The sequence below is a fragment of the Ambystoma mexicanum genome, chromosome 1q, assembly GCF_040938575.1.
Source record: "Ambystoma mexicanum isolate Mex_15411 chromosome 1q, UKY_AmexF1_1, whole genome shotgun sequence".
NCBI lineage: Eukaryota > Metazoa > Chordata > Amphibia > Caudata > Ambystomatidae > Ambystoma > Ambystoma mexicanum.
Window position 1 is genome coordinate 111,511,543 of NC_090922.1, and position 22,259 is coordinate 111,533,801.

Consider the following 22,259-nt stretch of genomic DNA (forward strand, 5'->3'; position numbering starts at 1 on the left):
GTACATGCACACCACCACGCCCAGTCTTAACCTCCCCAACACACAGAAGCCACCGCACAGGCAGATGTTGCTGCAGCGGGTCAATGCGCGTGCACCCTGTCACCATTAACCTAGCCCACTTTGCAAAGGAGTGACACTACCCCATTCGCTGATCCCGTAGCCAACCACGCAAAGAAACAGGCTTGAACACCGCAGGATGTCTCTCCCTCCTGACCCTCCATTTTGAGAAGTGAATGTGCATGTACACAAGATGAAACTGCTCTAATGCAGCGAAACGTGCAAGGGAGAGACATCACGGGAGGGAGGGAGGGAGAGATAGTGTGCCTGTGTGTGCCCATCGCCCAGCCTTACTCCACCCACTTGTCAGCGACCTGGCAGAAATCTAAAGTCGGCCATTGTGACACAGTCGTTCATCCATCCATGCTCTTTGCATCATGGGGCTTGTATTTCACGTTCATATGTACAAATCCAGGATTACAAGTCCCAGAATGGAGACATGAAACATGTCTGAATGGACAACTCACAATCAACGTGTGACCACAGTACCATATTCAATGGGGAACTCACCAGTAGTGTGTGTGACCCGCTACCTTCCAGAAGCAGCAGCAATAATAGTCCTGACAGGAAGTGGGGTGAGCACTCAAAGCTGGCAAACCTCCCCCCTTTCCCACATGGTGCGCCCCGCCCCCAGTGCTGGACTCTTCAATCCCTTTGCTGAAGGGGGAATAGACCTGCTTTACTGACCCCCTGCCGGTGCCTCTGAAGTCAACAGGCTTTTTTAAAGGGGTCGGTGGGCTTGAGTTAAAGCCCGGAGCTGCCACAGGAACCTGCCTCCTATCGCAGTGTGCAGTTTGCATCCAGCTCGTAACTGGACCGTGGCAAAGTGCGCCGTGAACTAGCGTAGCCAAGCTTGGAGAGCGCTACCCGGGGGCTTCGCTACCGAACCTGAGAGTGCACTTACTATCGAGGAGGAAGGGGTGCAAAGAAAGAACCCCATCACCCCGCCTTACTTCACTCACATGTTAGCGATAGTAGACCACTTTGAGAGGTGTTTGCACGCTTTACACCTAACTTGTTTGGACATGGCCGAGCTCTCCTTCCACTTTGAAGGCTTGAAAGCTTACAAACTCTTGCGCTGGTTTTGGACACGTACAACCACCTGCGCTGGTTCTGGATGCCATCAATTTCTTACGTGGTTGAGCAGACCCTCCAGCTCGGCTTTTGGACGCAGACCACAAGTGTTCTGTGATTCCCCTTCCTGCGGTCGTTATGGATTCCTCTTTCGCCACCAACAAAGAAATTGCAGCGCCGTTACCCTGTAACAATATTCGCATTTCCTTCATGAGCTGACAACATTGTGTATCAATGTTGGCATTTTGTTCATGAGCTCGGGAGTGTGTATCAGTTTTCGCTTTTCGTCGTGGAGAATGGGGTATTTTACTCCTGTGCTTCTTTGTCTTATAGTAGCTTTGAAATTGAAGTCAGCCCCGTGCAAGGTATTAACTAGATCACTTCGCAGTGGGCAATAAACATAGTCTGACCGGAGTTTAAGGGAATAAAATCATTGTTGACTACAAATCAGAAAAATAACCGGCATAACATTAAGTGCAGTCATTTTGCTCCTACTTCGGAGCTGGCACAGCTTCCACAAGAACAGCAGCAGCAGCCGCCAGACACGAGCGAGAGGGTGTCGGCCCAAATGACGGTTTGACCATTTCATCGCCACGCACTGCAAGTTGCCATGGCAATGCCATATACTACTCCTGAACTCCCCTTTCTCCTTTTTCTTTTTAACATTTTCAATACAATGTTTTACCGATTAGGTGGCTTACGCCACCAAATCGCCAAAACCAAAAATGTCATACTGGTCTTGGATGTTGCGTATCACTGTCTGGTCCCCAGCTCACTCCACTCAAGACAACTCAGGGTTCAGACAGCTCTTCACTTGTCTCTATCAAAACACACCGGCCCCACTGCTTTCTTGCATATTCCTCTCTGTGTCTATGTTCAGTCAACGCACGTGTTGACAGGAAACTCTTCAAAGCCACCCGCATTCCACGCAGAATCATCCTATATTGTAGGGGCTACAACATGTATCCAATGTGACCGGTTATAATCAATTTTCCAATGTCCCTGGCAAAGATGTCTGAAACTTGCATTAGACAGTGGAATTTTCCATCAGTATCCCTATTTGTAAAGAAGCCATAATTAAAAATATATATCTCTGTCATGCAAGTCGAGATTCTGGTCCAAAGCAAGGGGGAAATACACATTGCATTCACTCAACAACATCCTTTTATTGTTACGATTCCGTATAGTAATGTTGCATGCTTGGATAGTAATGTACATGTATCTAAGGGCCTGATTCATGGAAGCCCTGCATAAATCCTACAAAGCCCCACGCACTGAAAACGACTGCTTGGCCCTACACGCAAACTGCCCCCTGCGCGCTCTGCATATTCATGGATTCCAAAGTGCATTCCAACCTGACCTGCAAAGAAAACCAAGCGGCACGAGGAACACCCACAACACGCCCCCATGCAAACCAAAAACATAGCAAGAGAACAACCTTAGCGCAAAACTTTGCGTCCAACCCTGACCCACCATCCAGTACCCCTGTGAAACTGCGCAAGTCTCCTCCTAGGTAAAGGCTGCACCCCTGGAAAAACATGCAAGCCCACCCGTAAGTCAAGGCTACACCCCTGCAAAAACATGCCAGCTCCCTAGTAAGTGAAGGCATCACCCCTGTGAAACGTGCAAGCTCCCTCGTAAGCCAAGACTGCACCCCTGTGAAACTGTGCGAGCCCCCATGTAAATAACGGCTGCATCCTTGTGAAACTGCAAACCCTACCCCCTTCTCCCAAGGCACCCAAACTGCTGGCATATACCCCTACTGCACATCAGCCCCCTCAAGCCCAGACACCACCCACCAGCCCCCCTCACAACCACTACTACCCCAGGCAGCCACCTGATAGTACATCCCACACCTCTCTCACCTTCTCCACTACCCCAGTCAGCCCCATAACAGTACACCCCCCTCCCTACACTGCCTGCACCTCTACCAATACCCCAGTCAGTGCCCTGACAGTACACCCCCTTCTGCACACTGCCCTCAGCTCTGCCACTACCCCAGGCAGTCCCCTCAAGGATTGACAGCAGCCCCCCTCACCTCTGCCACTACTCCAGTCAGCCACCTGATAGTACACCCCACTCCTCCCTCACCTTCACCACTACCCCAGTCAGCACCCTGACAGTACACCCCCCTCCCCACATCGCCCTCACTTCTGCCACTACACCAGGCATCCCCCTTAAGTCTTGACAGGACCCACCAGCCTCCCTCACCTCTGCCACTACCCCAGTCAGTATTAGGTCAAATAAACTCTTTCTTTAAAGACCAATTTAGGAAGACAGCTGCGTGACAAGATGTGAGAAACCGGAATGTTCCTCCCTAGCTAGTCACTGGAGATCTGTCATCAAGAGGAGAAGAAAGACGGCGCTACAAAGAGTAGCTAACTGCAAATTTTAACTTTGAGAAGCTAAAGAGGGGGGAAACCAGGAACAGAGGAGGCCGGCACCAAGTGGGTGCTCAGGCAGGAAACTCTGGGCAATTACCCAATGGTAAAAAGACTACCGTAACCAGAAACCCTTGGGAAGATGTGAAAAGAGGTCAAAGTGGTCATACAGGGGTCTTGTAAAATCCTCTGTACCATTGAAAGTCTTTGACCGGCAGATGATTGCGACAGCTAAGGGAAGTGAATCCCGCATGTTGAAACATTAACACATGAACTGTATATCGGAAAAGTCGGCGAGAGTGAACACAGCAGAGGGTAACTGACAACGAGGGGAAAAGCCCGAAAGCCTGTTTAAAAAGACATATTAAGATTTGTGAAAGCAAGAAGTATTGCAAGACAAGGGAAAGGGAAGTATCCCCCTTGTAATTGGAATCCGAGCATGGCCGAGGGAGATTCAGGGGTGGAAAACTATCACCCAAAGTTAATTGAGAAGGGAACTGTCTTGTGAATTTGTTGAAAACACTTATGGAGGGGTTTGCGCCCAGAAGAGGGGGACCCAGGGGTGAAGCCGTCACCCAAAGTATATGTGAAGCAGAACTTTGTGTTTGTTTGTTGTGGAATACATCAGGCCTTCGAGGGAAAGTGACTTTTATTGAAAAGAGTCTTGACCATCGAACAACCTGATAGCTGGAACGGAACTGTCAGCTCATGCTGAGAAAGGTCAAGCGTGTGCTGTGTCAGCTGGAACGGAACTTTCAGCTCGTGCTGGGAAGACTTGAGCGTGTGCTGTGCTCCAAAGTCCCACCTTGTCCTGTGCTAAAAATGTGGGGAAGTGGTTGTGGTGGCAGATAAAATCCACGCATTGGCAAGGCCTGGTGTTCATCGGCCACGTCCAGCCATGACACGGATGCATACACCAGCACACCAATGGCATTGAGGTCTCAAAGTGTTTCCTTACAAATTGCAACAGAGTCTGTATGTGTTCTCACTCGTGACGCATCGAGTTGCTGTGACAGTGTCTGCCTCAAGGCAGCCATCTCCTCATGGATATGTTCTTGTGGCATAGAATTTGTCATACATAGCTTTCCTCAAGGCCTCCATCTCATGCCTCAGGGCCTCTCTATGTGCCCAAGCATCTGCATGCAGGAACACCTGCAGACACGTCAGAGCAGCCCGTCAGCCCTTGATGTTTGCCTCCATACCCAGTCTTCGGGAGCGGCTTGAGGACTGCATGACCTGCAACCCTTGCTCTACCCCTGCTGCTGGTGGGATCATATTCCTGGCCATTTTATCCATGCCCTCTGCAGTTTTGTCCAACTCATTGACATGTCAGATGGTGGCATGTAACATTTGCTGCTCCCATACTGTCTCCCCAGCCTGCACATGTCCACCACACGTGCGGGTTCCACCGTGGGCTGATGCAAGGAATCATGCCAGTTGCTGCACTCCCCCTGTCATTGGCTGCCGGTCTGCAACCTTGTATTGGCCATTAGTCCGAGAACCTGATGCCAACTCCTGGGAGAGTGGCCTGGCAGCTGTTACCACCATGGACGTGGGGACCACCATGGACGTGGGGACCACCACTGACTGACTCTGTGAAGCCAGCTGCACAGCCGCAGACTCAATGGCCCCATCTTATCTGCCCGTTGGGGCACTCACCTTCACCCTCTGTGAGGCAAACACATCTGGTTCAGCATCTAAATCAGCAGAGTCAGAAGAGTCCAAAGAGGCCACAGCATGAATGATGATGGTCTGCAGCACCAGTGGGTTTTCATGGCGAGCCACGCCATGGCCTCCACAGGTGGCAGGGATGTCATTTAGGGGTCACCAGAGGTCGCACCTGCGACCTCTGAGGTCTCCCTTGCGACCTCTGAGGTCACCCTTGCGACCTCTAAAAAAATAATTAAAAAAATATTTTTCTTGTTGTTGATTTTTTCTTTTTTGTAATGCAAGCTCCTGGGTGTGGCCAGCACCATGTGGCTCTTTACTGCTGGAGTGGCTGGCTTTCTTGTTCAGGCCCCTTACAAAAAAAATAAGAAAAATAAGAACAGAAGTGCCACAAGTCTAAAACTTTCAGCACTGAGACTAAATAGGAAAGAATAGGAATACCAAATGATGTGTCTTTCAGGAATTCTATACAATAATTGCTAGACTCATTAAAGGTTTATTTCAGGCACACTTCAGGGGGTGAGTCACTGATTAACTGGGTAATTCATAGAATCCGGCGCACAAGTGGCGCACGCGGCTGGCGCACAGTGTGCGCGTGCAGTAGTCTGCGCCAGCCGCGTGCGCCAAAACACATTCAGGCGCACAGCGTATTCATGGATTCCAACAACCACAACCAGCCGTGGCGCAGAGTGGCGCAGTGACCCTGCAGCAGCGCCAGTAACGCCCCCAAGAACGCCCCTCGCGCAGGGAAAAGCCATCAAAATCCCCAATCCAGCGCAAAGGGCAGCAGCAAACGCAGAGCGGGGAGCGTGTATTCCAGGGGTGTGCGGGTGTCATCACACGCGATTGGCCTGGGTACGTGAATTTCAGGGGTGCGCGAGAAATTCAACACGCGATTGGGCTGGGTACGTGGATTCCAGGGGTGCGCGAGAAATCTACACGCGATTGGCCTGGGTACGTGAATTTCAGGGGTGCGCGAGAAATCTACACGCGATTGGCCTGGGTACGTGGATTTCAGGGGTGCACGAGAAATTCTACACGCGATTGGGCTGGGTACGTGGATTCCAGGGGTGCGCGAGAAATTCTACACGCGATGGGCCTGGGTACGTGTATTTCAGGGGTGCGCGAGAAAATCTACACGCGATGGGCCTGGGTACGTGTATTTCAGGGGTGCGCGAGAAAATCTACACGCGATTGGCCTGGGTACGTGTATTTCAGGGGTGCGCGAGAAAATCTACACGCGATTGGCCTGGGTACGTGAATTTCAGGGGTGCGCGAGAAATTCTACACGCGATTGGGCTGGGTACGTGGATTTCAGGGGTGCGCGAGAAATTCTACACGCGATTGGGCTGGGTACGTGGATTCCAGGGGTGCGCGAGAAATTCTACACGCGATGGGCCTGGGTAGGTGTATTTCAGGGGTTCGCGAGAAATTCTACACGCGATGGGCCTGGGTACGTGTAATTCAGGGGTGCGCGAGAAAATCTACACGCGATTGGCCTGGGTACGTGAATTTCAGGGGTGCGCGAGAAATTCTACACGCGATTGGGCTGGGTACGTGGATTTCAGGGGTGCGCGAGAAATCCTACACGCGATTGGGCTGGGTACGTGGATTTCAGGGGTTCGCGAGAAATTCTACACGCGATTGGGCTGGGTACGTGGATTTCAGGGGTGCGCGAGAAATGCTACACGCGAATGGGCCTGTGCGAGTGGGGCAGTGTATTACGTAGGTGTGCGGTAAGTTGAAGAGGTGAATTGCCAGTGTGGCTCCACCCAGGTCTCCCCCCTACCCCCTCCACGACTCCTGCAGGCAGCCCACACCACAGGGGACTACCCTGCACCCCTGGTCATGTCCCGCAGGCAGCCCATCAACCATGGGCATGCCCCCCAGCCAAGCCACATGTCCCCTTGCACCCCCACCCCCCAGCACTGTGGGGCACCTGCCAGCAGGTCCCCACTCATGTCCCACACATGTCCCCCACCACCCCCACCCCCCAGCACTGTGGGGCACCTGCCAGCAGGCCCCCACCCATGTCCAACTCATGTTCCCCACCACCCCCACCCCCCAGCAGTGCAGGGGCACCCACCACCAGGCCCCCACCCATGTCTCCCACCACCCCCACCCCCCAGCACTGTGGGGCACCTGCCAGCAGGCCCCCACTCATGTCCCACACATGTCCCCTTGCACCCCCACCCCCCAGCACTGTGGGGCACCTGCCAGCAGGCCCCCACCCATGTCCAACTCATGTCTCCCACCACCCCCACCCCCCAGCCACCAGGGGCAGCCTCCACCAGGCCCCCACCCATGTCTCCCACCACCCCCACCCCCCAGCACTGTGGGGCACCTGCCAGCAGGCCCCCACCCATGTCCAACTCATGTCTCCCACCACCCCCACCCCCCAGCAGTGCAGGGGCACCCACCACCAGGCCCCCACCCATGTCTCCCACCACCCCCACCCCCCAGCACTGTGGGGCACCTGCCAGCAGGCCCCCACTCATGTCCCACACATGTCCCCTTGCACCCCCACCCCACAGCACTGTGGGGCACCTGCCAGCAGGCCCCCACTCATGTCCCACACATGTCCCCCTGCATCACCACCCCCCAGCACTGTGGGGCACCTGCCAGCAGGCCCCCACTCATGTCCCACACATGTCCACTTGCACCCCCACCACCAGCAGGCCCCCACTCATGTCCCCCTGCCCCCAGGTCCTGACGAAACTCAATCATGGCAGTAATGGGCAGCACACCCAGCACAAACAGCCAGCCAAGGATTGCATCCACCCACATAGTAGATGCAATTACATGATACAACCCCAATGGCAAGTATGTAAATGAACACATGTCCGTCACACACACATACACAATGGGTGCAAGTGAATGTCAAAACCCATATCATGAAATGCATGAAACCAATGAGAAAATACCACAAATGAAAGTAATATAAATATGTATTAAAGATGAAAAAGAACTAAAGAAATGAAACACACAACAATGGGGATGACAAAACAAATGGTCCATGTCCGAGAACTAATAGAAAAAATCAAAAAACAAAGGAATCCAAAAACTAATGTAGTCCAAAGGAAAAAAATGGGTGAAAAAAATAAGGAAAAACCATTGACTCATGGAGAACACACATATAAATCCAAAAAATGTTGTCCAAAAAAAAACTATGCACAAGAATATCCCAGGGTCCATGAGCCGAACACCATAAATGAAACCTACTACTACCTAACACAAAAAATATATACAGAAAAGTGGCCATTGTCCGAGCGGTCCAAAGAAAAATTAAAAAATAAAGGAAACCTATCACTAACTAACTAAAGAACTATATACAATGGCAGCGGGCAAGTCCTGCGGCTCACTCCGTGATGTTGCCGGCCAGGGCATCATCGAACTCCATGTCGATGTCCCGGAGGCGGGACTCTGTCCTGGCCCCGAGGTCTCGCAGGGACAACCCCGTGTTCAACTCAAACTCCCTGCGAGCTTCCTCAAGGCACTCAGCCCGCCTCAACGCCCGACGCATGGAGAACTCCGCCCTGACCATGGTGAGCCGCTCCTTTTCCGCCCGCTGCCGCTCCGCACCTATCCGCTGGACCAACTACTCCCACACGGAAGACACTGCCATCCCAGGGTTCTCCTGCCCTCCAGCCGATGCCTGCCCCTCTGATCTTGATGGCCCCGAGCCATGATGCCTCCCACGTCGAGCCTGCTGCTGCCTCCGATGCCACTGCCTCTGCCAGCACGACGGCATCCAGGCTGATGGTATCCACCGATGCCGTCGTGCATGTGCCCTGCCAGATGATGCCGGCACATCCTCCATCTGCAGGGGGACAGTTGCTGGTGTGTCCACCCCTGCTGGACCTTCGACTCCCGACTGTGGCAGGGATGGGGTCCCCACCGAGCTGGCTGCGTTGGTCGGGGCAGGTCCACAGGGGGCCCTGGTGGCATCTGGGCCGGAAGACGGCATGGAGCACGACTGGCGCATAGCCTCCACAGAGGAGGAGAGGGTCGCCAGAAGGCCACACACATGTAGGAAACCCCCGACCATGGCGGCTCCCAAATGGTTCACGTACGCACGGTGCTCTTCGTGATGATGTGCATGCTCCTCCCGGGAAGCATGCACCTCATCACGAATGCCAGCCGTGCGCAACGCGACACCAATCAGGACCCTCTCCACACGGCCAGGGGTCCCCACGTCCGCAGGTAGAGGAGTGTCAGATGACATGGACAACTCCCCTACCTGCGGACGGGCCTGGGATGGGGCATCCCTGCTGGTGCATGGTGGTGCAGTCACAGTGTCAGGGACAGTGACATGCACAGGCCCCTCCACGGCGACCTGTGCTGCCTCCTGCCCCTGGACTGCACCACTTGCACCAGCGGGGATGCCCCCACCAGGCCCCATGTGTGGCTCAGTAGCGGCCTCCTCCCCCTCTGTGGAAACCACCAACCTGGATGTCTCCACGCCGTCTTCCACCGTTGCAAGCCCCTGTGGGGGCTCACCCACCCCTTCCGCTGCAGCCGTGGCGGCATCCCCGCCGCTCTGCTCCACAGCGCCTTCTCCGCCCTCTTCTTCACTTGCCACTGTGTAGAGGGAGACATAGAACACAAGCATCAGGGTACTGTACAATGGTCCCCTAGACAGGAAGCAATAGCAGATGAGTGGCACTGTCATGCATCACTTCCATCATGTACCTCCACAACACATGGGTCAGTGCAGGCAAAACACATGCAGTAACAGGCATGGCGCATGCCATGGACATTGGCATACATGACCAAGGGACTCATGATTCATACAATGTTGGTTTTGAACTCACATGCATCATGGGCCTTGCCATCACATGCACACACCTCACCGTAGTTCCATCCATCCGGCCTCGCACACCACAGACGCAGTGGATACAAGGATGACTAGGCTGCATCAGTGAATCTGAACATTGTCACAGACATGTGTCATGTATCCATGGCATTTACAAGCCACAGACACGCAGGTCAGACACACACACATGGACACCATACGTGTACATGGGACCAGCACCCATCCCTCACCCCCACCCATGTCCAGGAACAGAGACTGCCATGCTTCCATGTGTCCATTCCGCGCAGAGCCCCCCATGTTGCAATTGTACACATGCACCAACCATGTGGTTCACACATCACTGTACTCACATGCCTGACCATGATGTCCCTGCACACACACATACGTACATGGCCTATGTCACACATACAGGCATGTATCAGACAACCAGCACACTGCAACATGCCCTGTCTCACACAGCAATGCCTGGCCACTTACCGCTCAACTCCAGACGGGTCTGCCTCTGAAGGATCTGGGCGTGGAGCGCTGGGTCTATGCGTTCCAGGACCCTCATCTGGATGTCAGTCATGCATGCCCGGCCCCCCTCCGCGAGGCGCCGGGCCTTATTGAGGGTCCTGGACCTCAAGTCCTCCCAGCGCTTCTTGATGTGCTTGATGTCGCGGGTTGCCACCCCCTCTGCGTTGATGGCAACCACTACATCGTCCCAGATCCTCTCCCGTCCTTCCTTGTTGGCGCGTGGTCTTCCGAAGAGGGCATCATAATGCCCCAGGACATGCTCCACCAGGACACCAACTTCCTCCTCACTGAAGCTGGTGGCCCTCTGCCTCTGTGGCTGGGGGTCGCCACTGGTCTCAGATGGTGCTTGCCCCGACATGGCGACCCCCGAGGCAGGCGTGGGTGGGCTACTGGGTCCTGGGGCTGGGCTGTGGAGCGATGGTATCCCAGTCGGGAGTCTACTGTTCCAGCAGGGGTGGACACAGCAACTGGACCCCTGCAGATGGCTGATGTGCAGGCACCAAATGGCAGGGCAATGTGGCAGCAGGCAGGCAGGCAGGCAGGTAGCAGCAGCAGCAGATGGCTCGTGGGAGGCTGCTCGGGGCTATGGGGGGCAGTAATTCAGCCTTCTGGGCAGGAGCGTGGTCTTCCGTGTGCTTACTCGTGGCCAGCTTGATACGGAGTGAATTTCCACGTGAAAAATCTGCACGTCAGCGTGTAATTCGAGGAAAGGGCCTTAGCGCGTAAGCATGTCAGCACGCGTACGCGATTTCATTGGACCAAAGGCCCTTAGCGCGTAAGCGCGTCTGTGACGTGACGCGCGCGGGCGTTTCCCTGTGGGTGCGCATCGTGATCCAGCACGTGTGAATATCGCACGTAGCCGTGTGAATGCATGTCATGTAAGTGACGTGACGCGCACGGGCGTTTCCTCGAATTACACGCTGACATGCAGAATTTTCACGTGCCAAATCACTCCGTATCAAGCTGGCCACGCGTAAGCACACGGGAGACCACGCTCCTGCCCAGAAGGCCGAACTACTGCCCCCCAGAACCCCGAGCACGCTCCCACCTGCCATCTGCTGCTGCCTGACTGCCTGCTGGCAGGTGCCCCACGGTGCTGGGGGGTGGGGGTGGTGGGAGACATGGGTGGGGGCCTGGTGGAGGCTGCCCCTGCACTGCTGGGGGGGTGGGGTGGTGGGAGACATGGGTGGGGGCCTGGTGGTGGGTGCCCCTGGTGGCTGGGGGGTGGGGGTGCTGGGAGACATGGGTGGGGGCCTGGTGGAGGCTGCCCTTGGTGGCTGGGGGGTGGGGGTGCTGGGAGACATGGGTGGGGGCCTGGTGGAGGCTGCCCCTGCACTGCTGGGGGGGTGGGGTGGTGGGAGACATGGGTGGGGGCCTGGTGGTGGGTGCCCCTGGTGGCTGGGGGGTGGGGGTGCTGGGAGACATGGGTGGGGGCCTGGTGGAGGCTGCCCCTGGTGGCTGGGGGGTGGGGGTGCTGGGAGACATGGGTGGGGGCCTGGTGGAGGCTGCCCCTGCACTGCTGGGGGGGGTGGGGTGGTGGGAGACATGGGTGGGGGCCTGGTGGAGGCTGCCCCTGGTGGCTGGGGGGTGGGGGTGCTGGGAGACATGGGTGGGGGCCTGGTGGAGGCTGGCCCTGGTGGCTGGGGGTTGAGGGTGCTGGGAGACATGGGTGGGGGCCTGGTGGAGGCTGCCCCTGCACTGCTGAGGGGGTGGGGTGGTGGGAGACATGGGTGGGGGCCTGGTGGTGGGTGCCCCTGGTGGCTGGGGGGTGGGGGTGCTGGGAGACATGGGTGGGGGCCTGGTGGAGGCTGCCCCTGGTGGCTGGGGGGTGGGGGTGCTGGGAGACATGGGTGGGCGCCTGGTGGAGGCTGCCCCTGCACTGCTGGGGGGGTGGGGTGGTGGGAGACATGGGTGGGGGCCTGGTGGAGGCTGCCCCTGGTGGCTGGGGGTGCAGGGGGACATGCGTTGGTGGACAGTAGTGCAAGTTGACATGTGGGTTGGCTGGGGGGCATGGCCATGGTGGATGGGGTGCCTGCAGGACATGTGCAGGGTAGGCCCCTGTGGTGTGAGCCACCTGCAGGGGCTGTGGAGGGTGTAGAGGGAACACCTGGGAGGACCCACACGTGCAATTCACGTGTGGTGCTCCCCGCGCACCCCTGTAATACACGTACCCTGATGAGATCGCGTGTGGAATACGTACCCCGCTCAATCGCGTGTGTAACTTCCCGCACACCCCCGAAATACACGTACCCCGCTCAATCGCGTGTGTAACTTCCTGCGCACCCCCGCAATACACGTACCCCGCTCAATCGCGTGTGTAACTTCCCGCGCACCCCTGAAATACACGTACTCTGCTCGATCGCGTGTGTAACTTCCCGCGCGCCCCCGAAATACACGTACCCCGCTCGATCGCGTGTGTAACTTCTCGCGCACCCCCGATATACACGTACCCCGCTCGATCGCGTGTGTTACTTCCCGCGCACCCCCGCAATACACGTACCCCGCTCAATCGCGTGTGTAACTTCCCGCGCGCCCCTGAAATACACGTACCCTGCTCAATCGCGTGTGTAACTTCCCGCGCGCCCCCGAAATACACGTACCCCGCTCGATCGCGTGTGTAACTTCTCGCGCACTCCCGAAATACACGTACCCCACTCGATCGCGTGTGTTACTTCCCGCGCACCCCCGCAATACACGTACCCCGCTCAATCGCGTGTGTAACTTCCCGCGCACCCCTGAAATACACGTACCCTGCACAATCGCGTGTGTAACTTCCCGCGCGCCCCCGAAATACACGTATCCCGCTCAATCGCATGTGTAACTTCCCGCGCACCCCCGATGTACACGTACCCCGCTCAATCGCGTGTGTAACTTCCCACGCACCCCTGAAATACACGTACCCCGCTCGATCGCGTGTGTTACTTCCTGCGCACCCCCGCAATACACGTGCCCCGCTCGCACAGGCCCAATTGCTGTATGTTGCCACTTTTGTGATGCGCTGGGACTCTACCGCCTGCCTTCGTGTGGCGGACGTGTTTCAGCTTGTGCGTGTCTTTGGCTGTGCGTGGCTTTGCCCTATTCGATTCCATGAATACGTGTGGTTCGAGTGCGTGTGGGCGTTCCGTCTGCTTCCCTGCAGTACATCCCCAGTTATGCCCTTATTTTCGCGCGTTGTTCCCCATTCCGCGCGTTACGCCCCGTGTCCCGCCCACTTTCTGGTGTATGCGCCGAGGTTGTGCGCTTTCACTGTGCACGTCGCGCACGCCTTTCGGGATGTTGCAGTGACTTGTGCGCCATGCACGGATTTGGCGCACATCCCGAGGTAAACACGCGCAGGGACTTCCATGAATCGCACGCGTGCGCCTGTTTTTTGCGCTTGCGCCTGCTTGCGCGAAGATTTTCGGCGCACGTTTGTTCCATGAATTTAGTCTGTTCTTAAATGCCTCAACTCAGCCTTTCATCCGTCTGAAGTCGATAAATGAGTACCAACACAGGTTGGGTGATATTGGGTGTACATTATTTCTATATAAAGTGCTTAAACGTAAGTGCTATATAAATAACATCAATATCATTTGGTCATGGACGCTTGCTTGCATTCACAGTATTTTGGTAATATGGGCCTATACATACTGATCTTTACGATACATATGGCGATCCATTCTTGTATGAAATGTACATCACATTATAGTGATATCATAACCATATTTTTGGTAGTGTACAATGCTATGTGATGCCACTTACTGTTTTGTCAAGGGGTGAAAATTCATGTTCCATCACTTCCAGTAATATCACTTTGGGGTGGGGTCAAATGGCATCACTTCCTGTGATGTCATCTGGGGTAAAGGGTCGTGTGATGTCACTTCCGCTACACCAGGCATTTTGGTGAAATGACGTCCCTGACAGGTGGTCTGACATACCAATGGCTCTTCATCCTCCTTCTCCATCTCTGCATCTGGTGCATTCTCACCTGCACATGGACAGAGGATGACATTTTGAGTTATGTGCCCCCAGAATAGTGTAGACAGACACAAAATGGCAGGACACGCAAGCATCTGACATTGTGACTCCCCAAACTATGGGCCATAAACCACGGATGTATGTCATTTGCTGACATGTGGCACCCCACCTCCAAGGCCTGCCCATGCCATCAGTGGACACATTGACGTACAAAAGTGGCACACACATTGACTGATGGTCCATACAACTGTCATCTCCGCGCACATCCCAGGGACAAGTACTGCACATGAGGCATTGTAATGGTGAAGGACATCACAAGGCATCAGTCAGCCACCCACCCAAGTCCACTGATACTAATGCCTTCAAAACATGACAAACAAAACAAGATTTCAACTGAGAAGTGGACAACCATATCCAGCCAATACACACATGCATACTGTTCAACCATTTAGCACCATCACTACATGTGTAGTATGCCTGAGATGGTAAACTGTCAAATCCTTCTAAATTGCTCCTGTGGCTGCATTGGGACACAACATACTTGCATTCACTCACCATTGGCATCCGCACAATCCGCCCAACATCACGACCACTGCCACATGTCACCTTAATGCAATCATGCATCCTGACCAGGACAGCATTGCCCATTGCATTGCTGTGCTGCGCGCAGTCCATGTACAATGAACAATGTGATATGTGTGCAGCAAAGCTGTGAGAGCTGTCAAAATCACAATCCTCAGTGTAGGGCACCCTGTGTGTGGCTCGATGTCGGCGTTGATTCTCCTGCTGTATGCCTAGCAGTAGTCAGGGATATGTATAGTAATTAGACATTGTGTCCAATGATAGTGCCATTCACATACAGTGCCATATGAAGCGTCAGTCGATTGCTGGCCATGAGTGAATGACCAAGGGAAGCAAGGGCACGGGTGTTTGCTCCCTACTGGGTGCACTGGGAGTCCTCATTTTGCTGCTGCTGCTGCTGGATCAGAAGCCCCACTACCACCTGGATATCTACAGCAGGCTTCACCGAAGGGTGAAAGCCTGCAGGAAGCAAGGGTACGGGTGTCTGCTCCCACCTGGGAGTCCTCTTTTTGCTGCTCCTGCTGCCGGCTTGGAAGCCCCACCCCACCTGGATATCTACAGCAGGCTTCACCCGCGTGAAGCAAGGGCACCAGTGTTTGCTCCCGCCTGGGTGTTTGCGATCTGCCAGGGGAGCATCAATGGCAAAGGTGCAGAAGGTCCCAGAGTGGTATTGACTACCTTCTGAACATTCTGTCCACAAAAGCAGATAAGTAAACAACAATGCAATTTTCAGGCAAGAGATTTCTTTAAACAAGACACTTCTTTTCTGGGAGGACCTTTTTTACTGCAACATCCTATTTAACATACCTAAAGCAAAGTTAAAACATGGAGCAATACTTTCACTTTCTTTTATTTCTTTCTTTTATTTATTTATTTTTACATTTATAGCAGTGCACCAAACCCTCAGGCATCAGAGTGCTAGTTAAAATAAGTGTGAAGTGACATTCTTCAACGTGCAGGAGCACGCCTAACAGGTAGCAGCATAAAGGTGAATTGTGGGTTCGTGAAGAGCATGATCTGGCAGGGCCACGCCTCATGGAACGGGGGCTCCATCAGGTATACAGTTATACATAGACAGATCAGATGGGTGCATAAGCTGGCAAAGCTGTGCCTCATGGTACAGGGGGCTACATCAAGTACATAGTTATACATAGCCAAAGCAGGTGGGTGAATAAGCTGATAAAGCTGTGCCTCATGTTATAGGGGCCACATCAGGTATACAGTTATACATAGACAAATCAAGTGGGTGCATAAGCGGGCCAAGTTCCACCTCATGGTATGAGGGGCTCTGTCAGGTATACAGTTGTACTGAGACAAATTAGGTGGGTGCATAAACTGGCAAAGCCGTGCCTCATGTTATAGGGGCTACATCAGGTATACAGTTATACTGAGACAAATCAGGTGGGTGCACAAGGTGGTAAAGCTGCGCCTCGGTTCGGCAGGCTCCATCAGGTACACAGTTATACATAGACAGATCAAGCCGCTCCTCATGGTATGGGGTATACAGGGATACAGATATACTGAGACAAATCAGATGGCCACCTTTAAGCTGGTAAAGCCATGCCTCATGGTAGGAGGGCTCCATCAGGTATACACGTATACATAGACAGATCAGGTGGGTGCATAAGCTGGTAAAGCCACGCCTCATGGTATAGGGGGCAATACAGATATGCAGAGACAGATCACTTGGGTTTCGGTCAAGTTAGATGCCAAATCAACATTAGACTCAGATTCAGATAAGGCAGGATGAAAACATAATTGGGTACACAGTCCACACTAGAGTGTGTGGCAAGTCATGTAGGTTTCAAAATAGGTAGGACACAAGACGAATCAGGTAGGCTGCTGATAGGATGGATACACAGATGCAGAATTGAAATATAAAGATAGCAGTTTGGATCTGAGGGCATGTACAATCGTCAACTGATTGGAGGGGATAGAGCAAGATGGGCAGGTGCAGGGTATGCAGCAAGCCATGGGGCGGCGATGCAGAGGAGATCGGTAAAGCCTCACCTCATGAAGTGGGGGGCTATATCGGCTGCATCAGGTCAAGTATGAGAGAGTCAGTGAAGTGTTGGCCCAGATGAGGGCTGACAAGCGACAACGTCCAGCATCTGGAAAAAAGCACACATTGTGCATATAGTTTATGCTGCGAGCGCAGACATCTTGCGACTGTGGCAAAATGGCAGTGAACACAAAATTTTGCGGCAAAAAGGCAGTGGTTTTGCCGGCGCAATCCCTGTTAAGGATGTGGGGGACACCCCCGCAATCCCCGCTCCCCTTAAATGGTGTAATGGGGTACACCTTTAACACGGCAAACCAGCAATTTTTTGTAAAGGCGACATTTTTCTGCGGCAATTTTATCACTGCATACCAATGTATATTGGTGTATACCTTATATCTGGGCTGCTGCCAGGCCCAGAAAGGCACAGACAGGCCTCAGCCTTATCCGAAGGCCTTCCCCGGCGGAATACACTGGCTTCACCTGCCGGCTGTCGGGAGGACTGGGAGGTATGCTGAGGTCTGGCCAATCTGATGAATAGATGGAGGACACTCCTCCCGGCACCCCGAAGCACTTCTGATGGAGGCTCCAGACAAAAGAACGGGAGAAGGCTCCCTGCTGCAAGGTTCTGCTCCTCGACTCTGGTTTTAGAGAACCTGTTTACTTTTACATGACAGATAATGCATGTTCATGTTAAAACCACTCCAGTTTACCCAAACCTGCCATTGAAAAGTTTAACCTATGACGACACTCTTTTTCATTTAGATACTATACAATTAAACCACATTAAATGTCTAACTAATTTTTTTATTTAATTTTTTGATTATTACATTATTGTTTCTTTTCACTAAGCCTTCTTAGCCCTGTTATGAAGTTATGAAGAATTAGGTTTGGTATGCTACACTGTGATAAGTATATGCAACAACATTTCATAATTTAAGCTGTAGAAACATGTTTATAATGTCTTGCTCTGCTGTGATCAAAGTGTTATTTTCCCAAAGCCAAATGCGTGTTAACTAGAATCTACCCGAAGCCTACTGTATGTATGCATTCTCTCCTTTTGGGAGAGGGAGTTACATATGATGTCAGTTTCCTTTTATGCTAGCTGGTTAGGTCATGTTGTATTATGCTGAGGTTTCATTATAATGTTTTGCTTTAAATGTCTAATTTTCAAGCGGTTTTGAAGCAGCCATAAGGCACCAGGTAGCAACCCACTAAACGAGCACACAAAAAAACAGATGGTAGACCTGGACATCTGCTCTGTTAACTAGACCATACATCCCTGCTTTGATCTAACATTTGCATGATGCCCTCCATTGACAGTACACAGTAACTGCAGCCCAGACTGAGAAGGCTAGTCAAAGGAGGGATCATGTAAATTAACTCCCATAAGCGCCTAGCCTCAGCCTGAGAGGATTCCTGCCACACACAATATTTTAACTTACCTTAAAGGCCCTAGCAGGACTCAGGAGCCTCCAGAAAGGCCGGACTGGGCTTCTGCTCCCGAGGAAGCCGTGGCTGAAATTGCACCCTCAGTGAAATGTGCCCATATTTTCTTCCAGCTTTTCCATATATAAAGCCTCATCATTTAAGGCCATTCAGGGCTTAAGGGAGTAAGTAGAGGGGCTTTGGATGCTGTGCTTTATTGGGCATGGTTTTCTACATGGGATTGGCTCACTACGAAACTGTGGAACGTTCAAAGGTCTGGTCAGAGACAGGCTTTGTGTCCTTAAGCACTTGGCACACAATTCTAGGGTTTCGGCAACCAAGACATAAATGAGAAAACCAAAACATTTCATTTTTTTTTCTTGATTTTCAGGAAGAAGTTGCAAACTTGCCAACTTCTGATTTCTATCATACTGCCCCTCCCAAATGCTGTTGGAGGCCTAGGTAAGTAAGCGTAAGGGCTTTGCTGTCTGTGTTTTCTTGGGAATGGTTTCAACATGCCCGGGCTTAACCATGCAGTGAGTAATTTCCAGACATACTCGCCCTTGCACAGTGAACCCCTGCTCTCAAGCTATCTCTCCCCTTGGCGCTGCACCCTATAAAATACAGTGGAGTCACATGATACATTCGATCCAATTGTACCCATAGCTCCTCCCCCTTTTCCTTCTCATGCCTTCATGGGCATCTTATATATGCTCCGCCCACATCCCAACTATATACTTGACTCTGCTTCTTCCTGCTCCTACTGAAGGTTCTATCATACTCCTCCTTTGCCTTTCAGACAGACAAAGGGCTTTGGCGCCCTAAACTATGGCAGGAGGCGCTACATAAATGCAAGATAACAGAACATAACCTCTTGCTAGTATTGTTATGTTCTAACAGCCTTATAGGCCTCAGGAGGGGTCATTATCATTTGGAATAGTGACCCATGCCAACCTTATGGTACAAGGCCATTATCCTATAATAATGACCCCTCCGTCGTCTATAAGCTTATAATATGAACGGAACTCAGCACATGCCAGTGGGATCAGAGCACACACATCTCTATAACCCTACTGTTTTTAATCCACTTAAAGTTGATGCTACTCCATTTCAAGTCATTGAGGAAAAACCTTGGGGTGATTTCTCAGGTTGCAAACACATGAACACAAACAAAACAAATGAGCTAATCAAATGTGTTATTTTGATAATGGGCTCTTTCATCATTTAATGGCTTTTCTCTTAATCAGGAGCCTGCTTCTTGTAGCTAGAGAAATGATTGGGTCATGGATTCATTGTTGGAATTAGCTTAATGCATTTCCTTTCCAAGGGAACGATTGAGCTGCTGTCAAAGAGCCAACGCGTGGCAGTCCTGTTGCTCCAAGACCAGAAAACACGAAACTCGCATCACCAAACCTAAGACATATTGGCTCCCTATAGCTACAATATATACATTTAGGGCACTGTGAGATGAAGTGTGAGAAAGAGAGAGAGAGGGTGGGGTGAGTAGGGAGAGAGAGGTAGAGAGAGAGAGGATAGAAGAGAGAGAGAGGGGAGAGAGAGAGGGAGGAGAGAAGGGGGGAGAGAGAGGAGAGAAGAGAGTTCGGAGAGAGAGAGAGGAGACAAGGGAGAGAGAGAGAGAGAGAGGATAGAAGAGAGAGAGGGGGGGAGAGGAGAGAAGGGAGAGAGAGAGAGGAAAGAAGAGAGAGGAGAGAGAGAGGAGAGAAGGGAGAGAGAGAGAGAGGATAGAAGAGAGAGAGAGGGGAGAGAGAGAGAGGAGAGAAGGGGGAGAGAGAGAGGAGAGAAGAGAGAGGGGAGAGAGAGAGAGGAGAGAAGGGAGAGAGAGAGAGAGGATAGAAGAGAGAGAGAGGGGAGAGAGAGAGAGAGAGAGAAGGGGGAGAGAGAGAGGAGAGAGAAGAGAGAGGGGGAGAGAGAGAGGAGAGAAGGGGGAGAGAGAGAGAGAGGGTGGGGTGAGTAGGGAGAGAGAGGTAGAGAGGGAGAGGATAGAAGAGAGAGGAGAGAGAGAGAGGAGAGAAGGGAGAGAGAGAGAGGATAGAAGAGAGAGAGAGAGGGGAGAAGGAGAGGTTATGCAACAAAAATAAAAATAGGAGGGAATCAAAAAAATAAATTTGGAGAGAGGCAGCATACATGTGACAGAGAGACATGGGAGAGCAAAAGAGCGTAAGAGAGAGTGCCCTTGTGAGTGAGTATGTGGGAGAGAGAGAGCTAGATGGATTGGGAAGAGAGAGGAAGAGGGCGAGACAAAGACAAGAAGAAAGAGAAAGACATTGAGAAAGAGAGAAAGTGAGGGAGAGAAAGAGAGAGAGGGGGAGAGAGAGAAAATGAGAAAGAGAGACAATTTCCACATTCAGATTTAATACTCCAAGCAAAGTTTCTTCTATTGGTCAGCAATTGTTCTTCGCAAACAAGGAAGTGACATTATTAACGTCACAAGGAACTCTGGGAAGACCAGAAAAATAACAGCTCCCATCAGTACAATAATCCTCTTTAGCCTTCTTTCAGGACGGAATATTCAGCAAGGAGAGATGAAAGACATGAACGAGGAATTGGAAAAGGCTGCACCCAAAGCCTTATCGTGAAAGCTGCATGGTGGCCCCCACATTTAATCAATGGAATCCTGCAGTGCCAGCATAAACGCCTGTAAATAATGTTCTGATTCCAGGCTAGGTTTGACATCACTACTATCCACCCATTAACAAGTAAATGACATCACTGCCACTCTGTAATCTGTTATTATGCTTCATTTGTGACGTGACACTGCCAGCTGCTCGTGCCAGCTCAGAGCAGCATTCCAGCTGCAACTACACAACTTATTACAAACTCCTTTCTTCTGAAGTCGCTTTCTGTGACCCTTTAGAGCCAGTAACTGATAAGGAGTGTTTATGGCAGAACGTTTATTTTGCCACTGCTGGGGTTTACAAGAATCTGAATGGTATTGCTAATTTTCAAGCACAAAACTGAAACGTTTTTGGATGTACTTCATTAAACTGCTTATAAACAATTTTTCTGCAACAGATTAAAAGATGAATATTTGCATTTTTCCAATCCAAACAGATTGTACATTGATTATTTGCATCAGTTTCTGGAAGATCTCTTTAGTACATAAAACAAGGGGGCAAGTATTAAAGGGGATGAACGTGTGTGGCATTGTATTATAAGAAATAAAAGATCCCCTACCATATATAAAAAGGGTATTAGAAACACTTGTGCACAGCGCGCCATAAATGACTTATCATATCATATAGGGGCTGCTTTATCCCATATAGTAAAAGCAGCAGGAACCTGTATAATCCCATTCACTTCAAGGACGCACTAGTAAAAGTGTTCGTCAGACTCCTGAAAGCTATATCACCCTACCAAGAAGCATTGATGGGTCGTGGCAGGTCCAGAATCCCACACGAGCCCTCTAAACAAGCAATCGTTACTCAGATCCTCTGAGGGCTGCTTACATTTCTATTAAGGCACCGCCTAAACTAGAGCGAGTTGTAGAAAGCCCCGGGGATAGGTGGCTAGCCAAGACACTTAGGGCCCGATTCATGGAATTTCTGGCATGGTTCAAAGTGACTGCACTGCTGAAAAGTGACATTGCACTGCCACAAACCCTGATTCATGGAACTGTGCAAAGTGTATTTTTGCAGTGCAAAGTCAGTGCAAAGTCCAAATAAATCAGGCCCTCGATCCAAACTCTTGTAATCGTCTCAGCTGAGAGTGTCTCTCATCCGTCTACCTCACCTCGGTCAAGACACCGCCAAGCAGACAGGCG